Here is a 5459-nt window from a genome sequence, read left to right as displayed (position 1 = left end):
CGATAACTATGTCGATTTTTGTTTAGGTCCAGTAACTTATGAAATTGCTTACTTTTAGTCCTCTGGCAGATTTTCGGATAATTTTACCCCTATGAGTGCATATGAACTAAAACTGCCTTTCAAAAGTTGCATAGGGGTAAAATTGTCCAAAAATCTACCGGAGGACTAAAAGTAAGCAATTTCGCAAGTTACTGGACCTAAACAAGTATGGGCGCAGTTATCGAACTAAAATTAAAATTAGGCATACTTAGTGGACTAAAATGATACTTTTCTCTAAAGACTGCCAAGATTTCCTTCACAATAAAGGAATAATACACTAAAGAACATGCATTCATACTCCACAACAGAATGGTATTGTCGAGAGGAAACACCAACACCTTTTGCAGATTGCAAGATCATGTTGTTTCATGCTAGTTTGCCTCTAAAAGTTTGGACTGAAGCTCTGTTAATAGCCACTTATCTTGTTAATAGGCTTCCTGCTCAAGGATTAAACTGGAAAACTCCATATGAACTACTCTATAAAAGAAAACCTTCATATGATCACATTAAAGTGTTTGGTTGTCTTTGCTTTATTACTAATGTATTGCCTTTTAAAGGGAAATTTGAACCAAGAGCATTGAAAATGTATACTCCTTGGCTATGTACATGGCATAAAAGGGTATAAAGTCATGGATTGAAACACTAGAAAAATGCATGTTAGTAGGGACATAGTCTTCCATGAAGAAACTTTTCCCTTCAAAAATGTTATAGAAGATAACAGACCTACAGTTTGCCCTCTTCCCATTATCACTGACATAGATGAAGTAGAAGATGAAAAAGAACCTACCTTAACACTTCCTGGACCTAACCAAGAACAAGAAATTGAGGACCTACTGCCTAGGAGATCAAACAAACTTTCAAATAGGCCTAGATAGATGCAACATTATGAATGTTACAGTGGTGAAGAGACTGCAGACTATCATATGACACTTGCACACAACTATTCTGTAGAAAAACTGTGTAACATGCAGGAACCCAAGGATTACATTGAGGCTCAAAAACAACCAGAATGGAGAGAAGCCATAAACAAGAAATCAGTGCCTTGGAAAAGAACAAGACATCGAGACTGACAGAATTACCTCCGAATAAGAAAACCATTGGCTGCAAATGGCTATACAAGGTGAAGCTTAATCCTAATGGTACTATTGAAAGGCATAAAGCCAAGTTAGTGGCTAAGGGTTATAGCCAAGTTAGTGGCTAAGGGTTATAGCCAAGTTGTGGGAGAAGATTACAATGACTGCTTTGCACCTGTTGCAAAGACAGTCACTGTAAGACTCTTCTGAGTTGTGGCTGTAGGAAGGGGATAGCTATTGCATCACCTTGATGTAAACAATGCCTTCTTAAATAGATCTCTTGATGAAGATATATATATGGAACCCCCACAAGGTTATGAAGTTCCATTAGGAAAAGTATGCAAACTGGAAAAATTCTTGTATGGGCTAAAACAAGCTTCTAGAAAATGGAATGAAGAATTCACCAATAAAATGAGAATTTTTGGCTTTGAACAATGTAACCATGATGATTGCTTGTTCACAAAAGGCACTGGTGTAAACTTAATAGGTTTACTTGTGTATGTTGATGACATACTCAATACTTCAGCTTTTGAAGAAACATAATGGAGGTCAAGGTTTATTTAGATGAACTCTTCACTGTAAAACACCTAGGATGTGCTAAATATATCCTTGGACTTGAATTAGCTCACTCTGAAGATGGCTTAGTTGTTACACAACACAAATATGCCCAAGACATCATAAAAGATGTTGGGATGAGTAAGGCAAAACATACAACTATACCTCTGGCCCCAGGTTTGAAGCTTTCTACAGACACAGGAGCTGTCCTTACTGAATCATCCAGGTACAAAAGACTTGTTAGGAGGCTGCTATACTTGGGATTCATAAGGCCTGGTTTCTGCTACGCAGTCCAACAGCTGAGCCAGCACCTTCAACATCCTTGTGAGAAACTCTAATAAGTTCCCTTCTTCAAATTCATGTCGTCTCATCTATTTTAACACTCTTTCTTTATTAAATTAGAAGACAAACAAAACAGAAAGAAATGAACAAAAATAATAAAGTTAATTATCATATGCACTCTAGTCGTTGAATGTTGGAACAAATCACTATTTGGTCAGGAAGACAAAAAAAGAAAACTCGATTTAATACAATTTATATCTATAATATTATAAATGAACAAATTATTCTTTATGAAAAAATAAATCACAATTTATTTTTCTATGCTTTTTAAAATGAAGCAATTTACGTTCCTCTTTAAAGAGGTAAACTGCTTCATTTTAAAAAGCACAGGGGGGTAAACAATGCATTTTAAAAAATACAAGAGAATAAATTGTTGTTTTTTTTTTTCATAAAAAGATAATTTGTTCATTTACAATATCACATAGGTTGTTTGCTTTTTTTCAAAAAAAAAAAAAAATGTCTTTAGCTATTAAATTGGAGATGGAATCAGATATTAAAAAAAGAAAAACCATAAAATCAAACACAAAATTAGAGATTGATACAAAAAAAAAAAGGAAAAAGAAAAAGAAAAAGAAAAACATAGCACTTGAGAAGTCCGTACCAAAAAAGTTTAGATAGTTTTTGCCTATCCAATAGCATTTTAGGAATTTAAATAGTTGAAGGCGGAATCTAGCAGTATTATTAAATGTTTAGGCTCTTAAATGCTTGAGCATGTATGCTTTAATCTAAATTATCTATATACTTTTGTATTGATTTCTAAGCACTCAAGTGATCTAAGTTGTCATGCGCCCCCCTTATCTTCTTCATTTCTTGTTAATTATTCGGTTAGATGTTCTATTTTTAGGAGAAGAAATATTCAAGAATTTTTATCATGGTCAACAATTATAATTATTATTTAAAAAATTCTGGCAAATCATTTACCACGATTGTCCAACGATTATTATTCATTTATTTTGATAAACAAGACCAAAATATTAAATATAGCTAAAATTAGACAAGTATTTTTTTTTTCTTTTAGCCGAAAACTACCCTGGTAGGGTAGGAGAATTTTTCTGGGTCCCCTATCATCTCAATATATAAGCATAAGTTAGAGAAGTACAACATATTTTCTAAACAAGGAAATGGAAGGAGTAGCTTTACAGAATATCAAACCCAAAGCCTTGGTAATAATCTTAAATAAAGACCAACTCCATCTTTGAGTAACCCAAATATGTCGCTAAAAGCTTGTAAGCCCTGGAAAAGAAACATGAATTACGTGAGAGTTACCCAAATAATGTTGCTGCAAAGTAAAAAGAGACTTTTGATCCACCAAAATACTACTCATCAAAGTTATCATCTTGAGGGGAGCTTTGTATGACAAGTGTTGATTAATCTTTGGCGAACATAAACTTTTAAATTGATTTTGTTAGTATCATTGATAGATAATATTTATTTATCAAGATTCCTAAATCGTAATTATTATAACAAAGGCAATTATACATTTGTACACATAAAATTTCATGTCTAAAATTCTAAACACAAAACTATTGCAAAAAATGTTGAAATATATTAATTTAACAAAGCATTTAGAGTACAATCTTTAAGTATGATTATTGTTCAAACACAAGAATTAATTTGTGGAATTTGATAATTTGAAGGCAAGCTTGCTAGTGGAATCTACATTTTAATATTTGTTCGAGGTAAATTTCGTAATTTTGAATTAAATGTTATAATTTTAAATTAAAAATTTATGAATTTTAACGCCTCTAAATATTGACATTACTGTCTGTTCCTCTTTGAATGAGTCGAATCCTCATACACTTTGTAGCGAGAATATATGTAATATCATCAATCTCTTTATTATTTAATTTCATATAAATGTGGATTAATTACACATAGTCATATTTTCCCCACAAAAGTTTTGAGATTATATTTACATCCCTATAAAAAATTCTTCATTTATACCTAATTCACTTTCGTTAGATTTGGACGGAAAATACTGGTGTTAGAAAATAAAATTATATAAATTTTAATTTTATCCGTCATTTAATATTCTAAATATATTTTTTTACACAAGGGATAAATGTAAGATCTATTTATGAAGTGAGGTTAATATCATTACATTTTTTTCTTATCAATATATTTTTTTGCTAATATTAATATTTTTCGTCCAAATCCTAACGAGAGAGGGTCCTATGTAAACAGTAAATTTCTTGAGGGGTGAAAATATAATTTTGAGCTTCTTCAGGAGAAAGCGTAATTTCGTATTTTTAAATAGGGTGTAAGTGTAATTGATCCAATAAATAAATATATCACTTACTTATCATGATATGATTGGCTGACATTTGAATCCAAGATGCATATATATGGTGCACTTTGATCAATCATGCATGCCACTACAATATTCAGAATTTTGATCATACTCTAAAAATATAATGAAATTATACATAGTGTAAATTAACATAACTGTCCAATATCCAATAAAATTTCTCACACTACATCAACTTAAAAGTCCAAAATCTCACATTAAAATCATTCCTCCAAGAGCCCTCATCAAGTACCAGGGAAAATTGCATTTTTCCTCCCATATATGGTCCGATACATATTCGTCCCATTAGAAACGAAATTTTCATTATTTTTCTGCCTTTCTCACCAAATACGTGGTTGTTAACTCTTCTGTCTTCTCGATAATGCACATGGTGTTTCCATCAAAATACTAATAAAATCTGATGAAGACTCAAAAATTAAATGTAATGTTTGTAAATTATAGGACCTAAACGAGAATAACTAATGAGATGAAAAACATATTGAGCCCAAAATAAGAAAAATCCAATTTACCCGTCCAGCACCATTCAAAAGTCTGCCGTCGTTGAAGCTTACCATCGCCCCCGAAATAAAGGAAATTAAAGAAAGTAAAAAAAAGAAAAAAAAAAAAGAAGAAGAAGAAGAAGAAGAAGAAGAAGAAGAAAAACTTACATCACAGTGTCACTAGGCTTGAAAGGGCTCGGGAGCTGAAGAAGCCATTGATGAAGACACCCTCTTTGTGTAGAATAAGTGTAAGAAAACAAACAATGTTATGGAGAAAAGAATTGGCATTGAATATATAAAAACTTGTTAAAGTGTAAGTTGAAATGCTTGGGAACTATACATTTCAGAACGCCAAATACCATTCATGAGCCTTTGCTGTTCAAATGAAAAGTGACGATGGTTTTCGCAATCAGTAATATATATAGAAGATATTTTGTATTTGACATTAAAAAATAATAGGAATAATTGTATTTACATCTTATGATTTATGGTATATTTAAACAAATTATCTTTATCTTTTGCGTGATTATGGAAACTATTCTAAATAGCCAAAAAGCAAATATATTTTAATATTGACGTTTTTGGGGTGTATATGTAATTTTTTAAAAGAAGTGGGGGATTTGTGAAAATAATGTCGGCATTTTTAGTAGATGTATGTATAAT

General features: G+C 31.5%; 1 long non-coding RNA gene across 1 annotated transcript; it reads right to left on the bottom strand.

Annotated features, from left to right (window-relative positions):
• Positions 1 to 4408: 4408 nt before the first annotated feature.
• LOC148787819 (uncharacterized) lies at positions 4409 to 5171 on the bottom strand. Its single transcript, XR_016066149.1, has 2 exons — positions 4965 to 5171; positions 4409 to 4863 (listed from the first exon to the last, which is right to left on the bottom strand). It is a non-coding gene; the product is annotated as an uncharacterized LOC148787819 (long non-coding RNA).
• Positions 5172 to 5459: the final 288 nt, after the last annotated feature.

The sequence above is a fragment of the Sesamum indicum genome, linkage group LG6 (genome assembly GCF_026168435.1).
Source record: "Sesamum indicum cultivar Baizhima isolate 11 linkage group LG6, ASM2616843v1, whole genome shotgun sequence".
Classification (NCBI taxonomy): Eukaryota; Viridiplantae; Streptophyta; class Magnoliopsida; order Lamiales; family Pedaliaceae; genus Sesamum; species Sesamum indicum.
Note: the sequence above shows the minus strand (reverse complement) of the source record. Positions and strands in the feature narration are given on the sequence as shown.